This window comes from Tenebrio molitor, chromosome 5 (assembly GCF_963966145.1).
Source record: "Tenebrio molitor chromosome 5, icTenMoli1.1, whole genome shotgun sequence".
Taxonomy (NCBI): Eukaryota; Metazoa; Arthropoda; class Insecta; order Coleoptera; family Tenebrionidae; genus Tenebrio; species Tenebrio molitor.
The window spans coordinates 9238504-9252434 of NC_091050.1; the positions used below are offsets into that span (position 1 = coordinate 9238504).

At 37.7% G+C, this 13931-nt stretch overlaps 1 long non-coding RNA gene across 3 annotated transcripts; it reads right to left on the bottom strand.

Annotated features, from left to right (window-relative positions):
• Window positions 1-698: 698 nt before the first annotated feature.
• On the bottom strand, window positions 699-5669 carry LOC138131111 (uncharacterized). 3 transcript variants are annotated; one of them, XR_011159718.1, is made up of 3 exons: window positions 5512-5669; window positions 5301-5459; window positions 699-1527 (listed from the first exon to the last, which is right to left on the bottom strand). It is a non-coding gene; the product is annotated as an uncharacterized lncRNA (long non-coding RNA). The 3 variants fall into 3 exon arrangements; XR_011159719.1 differs by having other exon boundaries at window positions 5507-5669; XR_011159717.1 differs by having other exon boundaries at window positions 5301-5669.
• Between the last annotated feature and the right edge of the window lie 8262 nt (window positions 5670-13931).

Here is a 13931-nt window from a genome sequence, read left to right on the forward strand (position 1 = left end):
ATACATTTCAAATTTAAACGTCGTGGTTTTTGTAATCTTTTATTAATAAAATGGTTTTATTTTTCGTTGGAACATGACATAAAAGCCACCAGAATTTATTGCCAACTCAATCAGTAATTGTTGCTCACACGGTATAATCTGTTTCAAAATCAAAAATCCATCAAGAGTGCATTCTACCTCGAAAATACAACCGACAACGTCTCCAACTTTTGTTTTTAGTGTTTGTTTGCAAGTGTCAGAAAAAAGTGGGGTTATGAAACAAAACTGTTTACAGTCGTTTTGGTCGTAGTTCATCGTGTTTTTTATTTTTTTTTTTTAATTAAGTATTCCATTGATTTTGAAACAGATTATACAGGTGTCTCCCAAAAAAAAGACGAGTCCATAGCTCCCTTATTTATCGGAGGATATTAATTATCTAAAATATACACCAAATTAAATCGTTGTGAATAGGCTACAAAATGGCCTACTAAATTCACGTAAAACCCCAAGGGCTTCAAGATTAAACTGTCAAAAAAAATTTTTTTTAAATGCGAACACATACTTTTTTTTAGTAGACAGCGGATATTTTTTTATTAATCCTTTTCAGTAGATCAAGATACTTTTAGAAAATCTTTAATTCTTAATTAAAAGCTTGACTTAAATATCTCTTTTAGTGCAGCAGAAGGTGGTTTGTTTTAGATGCGAATAAAATCAGAAAGAACAGAAATTTTGGTTTTAATCAACAATAACAAGAAAACATGTACATATTTTCAATTTATAAAATTTCAAGGTTCAAGGATGAGATGTAGACTTGACTGATCCAAAATAAACCTCATTGGATAAAGAGTGATACAACTTACAGTATGTACATTTGAAAATTTTCCGTTTTGTTACTTTTTTTCTGTTAGAATAATTCCAACCGTCACAGCCGGAGAAACCGACACCTCGGGGTGAATTTCTACTTATTGACTAAATCAAAAATGATACTTTTTCCAACGCTGAGCCCGGTCCGAAGAGGGATCACTCGCTGTCATCAGTTCGTCAAACGCGAGTCGCTCCGTCCCGGCCCGTGCGGCTCCGGTTCTTTGCGCGGCACCTCCAGGTATGCATTTTTCCTGGGTCTGCATTCCGTCGATCGTGAAAGCGTCGTCATCGCATCGTTACGGTCGCAGAGCGCCGCAGCCGCAGCTCGCACCGGCGGAATCAGAGTCGAAGAACCGGCGATAGCGATCACGAAACATGGCGATGATCGGTGTTGTTCCACGTTTTCCGGTCGCAGTGGCGTACCTTTTCGTACCTGGTGGGATAACGAGTCGGTCATGCGGGCCCGGACGGGCACCGGAGCGGAACAGGCGCGGGGTCATCGGGGGGCCCGTGTTACGGACTGACAACTCCGAGCGCGTTTCCCGGACGCTCGTCGACCCAAGCGGAACGGCTGCATCTTACACGGCCATTGCCAAGAACGAGCAGAACCGCTCCATTGTGGCGAGGACGCCATATGCCGTGGATCATCTGCGGCGTGATGGCGCGATTAAAGTTCATCACTATCTGGAACAAAGATGCATTGTTGAAATCATGACGAAATGCCGACTCCGGGCCGCGGTTTTTGCCCCGAGAGCGCTTCCTGTTCGGGGCTCTTCGGCCGGCACAGCTGGGGCTTGGCCGTCCGGGCCTCCAGTCTGGTGTCGCCGATTTCTCGTTTGGCCGGAGGAAATCGAGAATTACTCCGGTCGGGTCGTTACGACTTGGCTCATCCGTCCAAAGACAATGGTGGCTCGTCGAATCTCTCACGACACTCATTCGCTCGCTCTTAAATTTTCTCTTCATAAAGAACGCTTTAGAAAGTTCTAAAACATTTTCTTAAATTATATAGTTACGACTGCAATAATCTCCGACTCCTATAAATAACGACACCATTAATTATATTTCTATGTTCTCCGTGGATGACCTATTGTTCGTGAACTTGTGAAAAGCTAAGTAAATATTTTATTTTTTTCTAACTCTTCTCATAAACGGTGCCTATAAATAGATGAATACTAACTAAATACACTAAAATTGAACACGGATTCTTGTTTACTTTCTTCACAGTCCATCCTTGTATCGACGTTGCGTTACTGCTTATGCAAACTTTTCAAAACATCATTTTTTTGCTTGAGTTCCTCTTCTATATTTTCAACGTCATGAACTAGATCCATCAATTTCAATAATTTGAAAAGAATTTAGCCTCTTTTTCGTAATTTTATGAAAGACAAAATCCTGTTGGTGTTTTCTCGCAATAATTTGACAGATTAAAAACCCGTTGAAGACAAATTATTTTATTTATGCTTTCAACAATCCCAGTAATAAAATTTACTACTGCAGCAAACCACAGAATGTGCAAGTTGCAATAAAGGGAAAATAAAAATACGTCAAGCGAAGTCAGACATGAATGACAGCACGTTGCATTTACAGAAGAGGTATTTTAAAGAGCGATTTGAGATGTTTAAAAATTTGGCTGCCTTAATTTTGCTTGGACCTTAAAGTTTGGATAATTTGGATTTGTCAATAAATAGAAGAGATGTAAAAATTATATCGAGTGTTTTTAAATTTATCCTCAAAACACAAACAACGCAAAAAGTGAGGTTAGATTTAAACAGCTGATCCGTGATCGGATTTTTTTTTGGCAGGGCTTCTAATTGGGCGTCTAGCTTATTAGCCGTCACCAATAATAATAATAATAATCTGTAATCCGTGGTGCGTTCACAATCGACTTCAAATTTGAGGAGAAATTTAAATGAACACCCCATATAATTTTTTACAAATTCGTACACATTTACACATTTTTTAAAATTTAAAAAGAAATGTGTTTGTGGTTCTATTGGAGGTTGTTTTCATAATGGGGGTGTTTTAAATTAATCAACTAAATTTTTGTAAATAAATTTCCACATGCGAGCCAACTGTTTTGGATACATTTTGACAATCTAAATCAATTTCGATTAAGATTAAGATTATTTTGACTTAAGAAAGAGTCCATGAGATTTATTGATGTAGTAAAATACTGCTTTCATTGTTTTTTATTTGCTACAAAAATTCCATCTTCAAGGAAACTTTTTGCATATTTTTTAACGATCGGAAATAATGAGTGCTAAGTATGTAGAATCTTTTAAAACGCGCTGGACACTGTAAATTTTTTTTTATCATATTTTGTAATATCTTTGGTGTTCATTTAAATTTCCGGTCAAAGTTGGCGTTGAAGACTCGATTGTGAACGCACTACGGATTACGGATCACGGATCAGCTGTTTAAATCTTACGGTTTGTGTTTTTACACGACTGGTGCGTTCACAATCGACTCTTCAACGCCAACTTTGACCGAAAATTGAATTCACGTAAAAAAACCACTTTTATATTTTTTTAACGATCTGAAGCAATTTTTGTTTAAGCTTCTTTATTTAATCACCTATAACAAAAAATTGTTGCTAAATTGTGACAACCGGAAAAATTCCACGTTGAAATTTACAACAGCTTATTTAACGTTTTACCGATTAATTTAAAATTTTTCGATTGTTAAAACGAATTCAAGGCTTCAAAGTTCCAAACGGGGAACGAATAAATTACTGTAATTACTCACGGCTCGAATTTTTGGTCCCACGATTTCGTTAATTTAAAAAAATAATTTGATCAGCAGCGAATACCTTTCATGATTATTGCATTAAAATGTCGTGTAATTTGTGGCCCACGCGCATCATTTCGCCTAAAACTTTACGACTTGTCCTTTCCCGGAAGAATATTATATCTGGTGCAGATTCCAATCAATTCCCACCAACTCCTTCCACTCTTTTGCTATTTATCGCTGAAAATGTTGATTAATCTGAGGCATATGTTACCCGCACCACTTCCTACAATCTAGCTGATAAAAATGTAACAATCATCTGCGACTCCTTTTAGCAGAATAACATGCGGGTGTAGAGTCAATAAATAGTCTTGTTAGCGTTGCCCCTTGGGACAACATCGGTGAGAAAGCGAATTCACGATAAGAAGCCATAAACGTGCGTCAACAATGGTCAATTTTAGTATGATAAACGCACCGCCACTGCCTCCATTAAGCCTGTCACAACATAATTTTCCATCCGGCTGCACTCATTACGAATTCTGTAGGCTCCGGTCAGGTTGGATTTATGGCAGCAGGGAATGGAGGCTTTGCGAAAAACTCGGTATAATTTGGAATCGAAGTGTGTCACCTTGAGGTCCCAAATTTTCGCAAACTGGATGGACCAGAAGTCGTTGATGATTAAATTGTTTATTGGACTTGACTTGGGTTTAAATTATGCAGGAACATGCACCCAGGAATCCCAGTGGGATTATTTGAAGAGTAATTGAGCAACTTGTTCGTCAGAAAAATGAAAATAAACTGTCGGTCATTAAAAATAATGCAAGACTTGAAGATCTATAATTGTGGGAATTTAGCTTTCATTGCTTTGATCGTCTACGCGAGCTGCTCGGAGTCGTTCCGATCTGGAGCTTTGGAAAAGAGCTTTTCCAAAAGAAAATGGAAATTGATTTTCTGTTTGTCCACTAATTGTGACAAAGGTAATGATAGGTTGGTGGATAATGGATTGGCATCCAGTGGAGGCCAATTATGTATCACGTCCAAGGCCAAAACACCGAATATTTTTGTTATTATTTATATTTAATTTTAGATAATGTTGTGCAAATGTATCCAAAGATTAACTAACAAGTTAATTAAGTTATGGCAGTTTTCCCATACGAAGAATGAATAATACATTTTGGTATTCCGAGTGAAAATTCACAAGGCAAGACCTCTTCCCATTGTTCTAGAGAGGATCAATGTAGAGTTGCCAAATAGAAAAAGAGGAATATACTTTTATGTCGTTAAAACTTAATGATATATAATCTCGTCCACAGTTACATAATTCTGGTCTAATGAAAGGAAATATGATTGTTTATTTTTGATGGAGCAAAATTGTATAAAAATGTTTAATCACCGGTGCTATTAATATAGCATTACTAACTAAAAATTTTTTGACAAGGCAAAATTGCCTTTTTTTATTGCGATAGATTAGAATGTGAAACGTGTTTTTATCTGTAATTATTATCCGAAGCCAGCGTTAGCCGCCTAGACCCTTACTTTCTCCCTGTCGCGGAGGTACCACCAACAAGCTGTTACAACCTCTTACAAGGCATATCTTGTAGCTGTTATGGGATAGGCGATAAGTCATCAAACGGGGTGCTCTTTAAACGTGTTCGGACAAAGAGTACAGCTGTTCGGTGGTACTTTCGCGTTAGAGGAGTCGGCAAAAGCGTAATTGTTGGCAATAGTACCTGTGCGGTTCCGTTAGTTTAAGAGCGCTGGCGAAGCCAGGAATGCCAGAGCAATCGTCCAACTGACGCTGAAGAGATTCCTAGCGTCATCCTCGTTAACGGCGACAGTAGTTGTCCTGCAGATGGCCACACCACGTACACTCACCACATTTCCTAGAACTAAACGGCAACAACATATTCTGACGTCAGATAATGATTTGCGTTACCGCACAGGTGTTAGGTGAGGAGTGGGTCCTTGCGGCGCGCCGTGGAAGCGGACAAGGGCTCTGAGGATGGCACTCAAAGTCCACGGGTGTGCAAGAACCCCGTGAATTCTTCCAGTGCCATTCGCAGGCCCATGTTGGTAACACTGAACAGGTAAACGTGTCTACACAATCGCGGACTGACTCACACTGAGTGTTGTGGCCAGTGTGCGAGCGACAGGTAGGTTGCCCCTGCCCCTCACCTGGGAGGACATTGCACCTGTAGCTCCTCTGGTTGGTACCGTGACACTGTGCGCTGATGGGTTATTAGTCATCTATTCGTTGCTGGTAGCTTGCGACAAGTCGCACGGAACAGTACCATCGAACGCGAGCTGCTTCCATGGTCTCCCCGCACGCAAAAAACACCACCAGTACCTTCGATACACACCTCACTGGAGACGACACAATTGACCCGGAAAAACAACATCGACAGAGATTCACCGCAAAGGCACGAAGAGGGACAAGAGCTGATTCGAATCTAAGACCAAGACGGTACCCGAAATCGTCACACTTTGACGTACACCAGTACCGCGGAGGAAACTCATTTGCCAACAAACTGTAAACATTAATAACCAGAACGGTCACTGCTTCACCGATCTGTCAGAAGATCAGGCGATTCCTTGTCAATCTTCTCCGAACAATATTTACAATTGAATTCTTCAACGAGAAAGATGATGTAGTGCAAAAACAACCACTAGAAGATTGTATCAACTTTCAAAGAAATAAATGAGACGGTGGAGTCAAAAAATTAAGAAGCCATAGTGCGAGAGATAAAAATGTACCAGCAGAAAATGATGCAGTCTCTCTTGAGGTTCTTAAAAACGATTTCGTGTACAAGAGACGTGATGAGTCGGAAATATAGTCAGATTGATAGTTTTGAAAACATTTGGAAGGAAGCTAATAGAAAGATGAATTGCATAAAAACAAGATGGAGAAGAGATGAAATTACAATAAATGTAAGGTTAGTTTTACGAGGTTGATTAAAAAAAAAGTGCAACAGATAAGACGAGACAGTCACAAGGAGACATTGTACAAGAACAAGTCAAAAAGTAAAACGTGTATAACGAAAGGGATAAGAAAGTAGGTAGGAAGTAGATAGATGGATGGATAGAGGTTACATCTATGAGATCCCTCCAGAAGAAATTTTGTTTGTTGTTAATAGCTGAAGTTGTAGAAATTAGGAAGGTGGAGATTTGTTTTGAAGAAGATAGAAGGGGAGGAAGTAAAAGATTATTTATGGGAGTCAGTTCAGTTAAGAAGTTCTAAATTCAGTTACAGAAAGTTTTTTAAATTCTTTTTTCGTAAAAAACACTCACTTCACGCACTTAATATAAAAATAACCATTTCGGCTTCCCTATAGTCCATTTTTTAAAAACAATTGTCAATGTCAAAATTCCCTGAAAGACCAGACCATACCACCTTTCGTTTCGGAACACCTAGGTATATCGTAAAATTTCCCTCGATACCCTCGATCAGGTTTGGGATAATGCCAGTAATTTTCAAATGTCATAAAAGTTTCAGGTGTAAACAAATTTTATACCAAAAGACAAGATAACGACACTAAAAAGTGCGCCTGAACATGTACTGTCGCGAGCAATAAATTTTGATCGTCAATGTCATTTCAAAATTTGGTTAGATTGTCACAAATTTAAAAAAATTCCCTGCCTGATTATGCCCATGTCAACAAAGTGTCAAAAAAATGAGAACAAAATGACAATTAATGTCATACAATATGATGATAGGTTATGACATTTACGATTGTTTTACGATGGAGCATTTTCGATTGCGTCAAAGAATGACCTTGACGACCAAAATTTATTGCTCACGACTGTACAGCTTCTAAATGCAAGGACCTTCACTTCATATCAAAATGGCTGACATACAATTGACATTTTACGTTGCCAACCTAATATCTATCAAATAACTAGTGGCTCATACCAATATGACAACACTTTGACAGTTGTTAAAAAAATGAACTGTAAATAACTATTGACATCGGATTTGAAAAAAAAAATAGGAACAAATAAAGTTGAAGAGGTTAAAGCTATTTACTGTAGAAGAACTAGATCTGATAGATAGACATTTTAGAAGTTAAAAATTAAAAGATCTAGAATGAAATCAAAGACAAATCAAAGAGAGGGAAATGGTTTCAGAGAAAATGATGAGAATTTAGGACCTTTAGAAGATTTTCTCTTAGATTATGTGAAAATTGAATTGTAGAACAAATAGCGACAACTACAAAAAGCCTATTAATTGTGATGATATCAGATTACAGAGGATGAAAAAGCATAACGAAATGGAAAAGGAATTTATAAAACTGTAAAAGTGTAGTAGAAGAAGAGTAGGTACCTAAATGAGTCCAGAAGAAATATCTGGAAGCAACTAAGGGATTTATGAGTAGCATTTGAAGAATTTAGAAGTGCATAAAACAAGTTAATGTTTTAGTAAAACTTAGAGCAGTGTTTTTTGTTTTTTCGCAAATATTTTTAAAACTGATTTCTGAATAAGGAAGATGTCGTATAGAAACAATCATAATAAGATGATCCTTATACTTAAATTGTACATGAGACAATAAGTCAAAGTTTTACGATACAAGAGGTCAACAAATAATCAGAAAAAGTAGAATGAAGCAGCAGATGAAGGAGTTTACAAAAAACGCGTTTGTTCTTCACCTTTCATTTAACTTTTACATGAGTCTGACCAAACCAGATAACATTCCCACATTTTTTGATTTCTATTCCCATCATCAGACATACTCACTTTTTATCCAATTCGTTCACTTCACTTCTCGAATACGTAAAAATAACCATTCGCTGAAAGCTCGTCTTCAAGAATCAATTGGGTTTCTTGAAAGAGACGGATCCTCGATTAGAACATGTTCCCGGTAAAAATGAGCAAGGTCGATCAGGTGACGGATGCAACAATATCGAACCTCCTTCTTAGCTTGACGGACGTTACGACTGCTGGGTGTTTGTTCAGGCTTTTGTGAAAGAAAGCCACATTGTGCAAGTGATGCAAACAGAGCCAACAGTAATGGGGTTCTGGATGACAGATGATGAGCGTATGGTTGTTGCCTTTTCAGTATACGAGGCGTGACAGTAACGTTTCGTAATTAACTAGGATTAACGCAATTATACTGAAAAAACCATCACTACAAGTTTCGACACAAAGTGCCCCGCTCATTTAACGCAAATTAAAAAATTAACATCCTCTGCTGGGCGAGAGCTTTTTCACCATTCAAATCGTCTAGTCCAAGTCGTTTCGATAAACTCGATTGAAACAAACTATTCAGTAGAGCGTGTGATTTTAGACTTGGCAAAATCGGTTGTGGAGTTTATCCAACCTGAAATAAAATGTAACTGTTCGGAATGATTTTGTTGTGTGAGCTTGCGGGAACCTTTTTACATTGTTGTGAACACACAGAAATTAAATTTCATTCATTCGATTGTGGAGATTTAACGATATAATTTCCTACCAAAATCGCCGAGAGGTCACGTTTAATATTCATGGAATTTGGAGGAGGATGTTGGGAGATTACCAAACCGACTTAACGATCTTTTAATCTCTGGTTAAGAGGGATGGTTGTAAAAACCACTCCGGGACTTGATTAGTGAACTAGACCACTGGCGCAGCCTAATTAAGCTCGTCAGACTTCTGCTCGCCAATCCTAGGAAGTTGTCTCGAAAGTGGTGCTAGGACCAATTAGCTGATTGACCAATTACGCGATTAGGTGTCATTTCGAGTCGACTTAACTGAGTACTGCCTGGATAAGTCTAATTAAATTACGGGAAAACGTCTGCAAAAAGTCGCCTCCGTACCCGACAAGTGTACTTCTGTGTGTTGCGGCACTACTGAAGAGGAACAGGTTTTTTTATTGTAACATTATTATATTATGTGCAGATGAAAGGCCATTATTCTCTTGGGAATGAGAATGCTTCCTTTCTGGTGGTGGCATCCGAGGTGCAACCGGGTATGGGAATATCACAATGCCGCTGTATAAACACTCCACTCTATTCGTGTTTTTATTTTTGCAATCATAATTTATGCCTGCTTTAAATAAATTTGCAAATTGACGGGGGTAAACGCAGGAAGCTTGCAGCAGGAACACCGAAATTTAATTAGCCTCTGTTGTGTAAGCTCGCGTGGTTTCATTCATGCCACCGATGCACAAGACATTCGTAATTTACTCTTCTGTGTAGCACAAAAACGGTCCGAATTTATCGCCTTGTGGGACGGCCGGCGCGCATAAAATCTATCCGAGATCAGATGTAAACTGCGTTTACTGCAGGACGAGTTGCAACTGTGCCAGTGATAAAATCGTAATCTTTCTTCACTACGCAGATTGCATCTGCGGCAGATATATGTGGAAGCTGAGTCTCAATTTGTTTATTGTAATTGCAGCCACATATTTACCCTTCTAGACGGGATTATGCGCATTTATCCATTTAATTATTCCCCTTTAACGAGATAATAAAATCGGCTAGAAACATCGTAAATATAATCCGCAATTTATTGTGGCGAGGCGCTATTGTAGCCATCGGAATTTACAAGACGTGTTTGAAATTTCATCTGAGGACAATTTATCACAGGCAGATGCTCGTGAAATGCCCCCTGAGCATTGGAAGAAATCGTGGTGGATCGGTTCGATCAAGAACAGTTGACGTTTGTGAAGAAAGCGCAAAATTTCGCCGATTTAACGGTACACTATTTTGTTGTAGAACGGTAAATCGGAACAATAATTGTTATTCTCATGAAAAAAGTCATTTTGTGATTTATTGTAACAGTAAATGTACGTAAAACAGTGCAGAAAGAGCATTGTCTTCGCTTCCTTTCCCACTTGTTAAATATGGAAATTCGTTAATCTCGCAAGCAGAACGCAGGCATCATTAAAATTAGCAGAAGTTTATGGCCATTACAATTTTAATTCATGGAGGAATATTCATACTGGCAAATTTAGGCGTGATACTCCTGTTTTGATTTTTTTCAATTCAGCATGAGAGAAAGATGACGAAGCGAATTTGATTTAGGAAAAAAAAGGTTATGTAGGCAATCGATACCTACTTATTTATAACCATGAAGCAATTTGGAAGTTTTTCAGTAATTAAAAGGAAACATTTTAGAATGTACCTACACGTGGTATGATTCCTTAAATGGTTAAAATAGTTCTTTTCTCTTTGTAATAAATCTTAACTTAATCATTTTTAATGTGTTGGAAAGGATTTGTGAATAACAGTAACTTAAGTGTTGTTTTTCTATGCTCTATATAGAAAGAAAAGCGGTTTTCCGCATGGCGGTTGTTCTTGTGGAATTGTGGAAATGTTTGAATTCTTTTTTTTTGTAAAATATTTGTCTGTGTAAGGATTCCAGGCTTCTCCATTTTGGTTTAATTGAATGAGTGGTTTTAGAAATATACACAATTTTGTATAATTTTCAATTCAAAACAATATTGTTTAAATATCGTATCTATAAGAGCTTTTTGGCAAATGCTTTTGAAATTTTTCGTATAAAAAATGATTCTGAAAAGTGATTTTGGACGATATTTTCCGACATTGAAAACACATAGAGGAGTGATCCAATTATGGAACACTTTCTTCATAAAGATTATTATGGGTAGATCTAAAAATAGGTAGTTATTTGTATCACAAGGCTAGAAAATGCCATTTTGCAAGTGCAAGCACGGTTTGTGGAGCAGAGGCGTCAGCCGACATTTTGTGCTGTCAACCTAAAATCTTTCATTAAAAATTCCTGTGTCGATTTTCTTGCCTAGGCAGGGAAATGCTATTTTCCAGACGATTTAAACGAATGGAAAATCAGTTTTTCTAGACGGAGGCCGAAAAAATAGGTTGTTCTTAGAAATTTCACTTAAATTTTTTCACAATTATTGACATAACCTCAAACCTGATGTAGGGAGATTTTACGATACAGATGTTCCGAAACGAAAGGTTTTAGGCTGGTGCAGTCTAAAATTGTGTAGTCTGGTCTTTGAGGGAATTTTGACATTGACAATTATTTAAAAAAAATGAACTTTATGTATTTGGTGTTAACAACATCTTGTCCGACGCTCATCTTGTCTAGAAATGGAAGGAGAAAGAAGACTGCTTCTTCTCAAAAACTGCACCTTTTTGGAATACTGCTTGCACATTTGTTACAAAGTAGAAGACATCAATTTGTCTCCCGAAACTGCTAAATGCAGTGGTTCCAAACTTATTTGTTCACACCGATATATTGTGGTCATTACACCCTCTAGATCAGCGTGATGTCCTCACGCAATACCTTGTTTTCCAACGCCGTCTTTCCTGAACTAGCCCAACGCCCCCGGGGGGTAGTACCACCCGCTTTCAAGACAGTTTTGTAACACGACAACGCTTCCTTTCATATTGCGCAACAAACTCTTTTTTTTATTAAACCCGGATCAAGCCGTTGAATACATGCCTAAGTCCACTGAATTTAATGGTGAGTATCCTTTGAAAAACAGAAATAAAAATGTTTCTTTAATTGTTGCATAGGAAGTTGGTACTGATTTAAAACGTTGTGTATTGGCCGTGAAGCAATTTGAAACTTTTGAAGTAATTAAAAGGAAGCACTTATCACTTAAGGATATACACCTGACGTGATTCCTCACATGGTTAAAACAGTTTATTTTTTGTAATCTTGTCTTGTTTTTTCAATAAATATCCCGACTATTTTTTTTTTATATAAAAACCGCCTGCCTTAATTTAATTAAGTAGTTTAAACGTTGCAATTTTCCATAAAATATATTAGTTAAAGAAAATAAAATTAAACTGGCATTAAAAAATCGATTTTGCGAATAACAATTATTGCTTTAAGTTAATTGCACAAGTGAAAGGCATTACACCATTAGAGCAGAAAGCGATTAGAAGTTTTCATGACTGAACTAGCCAAAAAAAATCTTAATTTGTTTATTTCTCCCAGCAACATCACGCAGGTTTCGCAGGAATTGATTTTCCCTCGATCTCAACACTTTCCACCTACAATTTTTTTTCTGAATCACTGTCCCAACAGTCTGATCCCTCTTAATCTTCACCTAATACAAAATAAATCAAGATAATGCGAGTTAATTCGGTTGTTTTTCGACGATAAAAATCATAAAATTAATTAAGCAACGCTACCATTATCATCATCGTTATTATTCCGCTGACGCAGCAGTGATTTTTCTAGTTTCGTTAAAATAATAATTGCGTTGTAATGCTTGAAAACTAACTTTGTGACTGATGCTCTTGGGGTAATGAACTTTTATAAAAACATTAAAATGTGGTTTTAGTTCCGCTAGGCTATTTTACCAGGACCGTATTCACCATAAAATCTCATTAGAGCTGCACGTTTTCAAATAAAAGAATAAGCATATTGAAACTTTCTCAGAAACCTTAAACGAGTCTTGCATAAGACAGATTCGTAATAGTAGCGATGATCGCAATTATATTGCCACACAAAAATATTTCTTCTTTTTGTCCAATCGGACGCTCTCTAGTGAGACAATCGGCCGATCGGTGGACGCAAACCAGCCGACCAATTAATTTTTCTCAGCCGTTTAATCGATCAGATCGATCGATCTGCAAGACCGGAAGGAGTTGACGGTCGATTCATTCAAATGGAGATCACTTCCGTGCTTGAATTACCGCTGGCGCTGCCTCCAGTGCAGGTCGAACAAGGAAAAATAATTAACTGGGTACGACCCAGCACGCACAAAATTCTTTCCTACCATCATCAACAAGTGCTCTACCGGAGGCATCCAAGCATAAAAACAATTTTTAGACATGGTTGTTAGGATTCGGGGGAACGTATCCATTTTGTTGTGTTTCCAGGAGGTTCAACGGTACGTCCAGGTTCAAAAATAGCCTTTTAATCTCTGCATTTTAAATTTATCGTTCGTTTTTGTGTGTTTGTTACAATTCCTTGCATGTATTTGCGTGAGAAAATGTAGATACATAAAATGAATTTTGTACAAACAATTTCACAGAAATGAAGAACCTTTCAGAACGAGTTAACATGTACCTAGCCATTATTTGAGGTTATGTCATGATCTTGACCATGAAGCACAACTCCGGGGAAGTTGTTTAATTAACTCTAGTTCCAGACTGTAGGTAATTCATAATAATTAGACATTGTTACGTGGTGTATTTTTACTCTGCATGGGTAAATCCGCGTACAAGCTTTCATTATAACAGAAAAGCCTAAGAATTAAACCGTGAAAAGTTCCCCGGGTCGTTATGCTCACTCGCTAATCCATTTCCGAAACAATTCGGATCGCCCCACCGGAACAAGATTTCTTGCAACCTGTCCAATCTGGGAATTACTCGCGGTTTGTTTATGATATCGCCAATGTGCGTCCATCGAATAATTCATCGGGCCGTTGCGCTTCCAATTATCT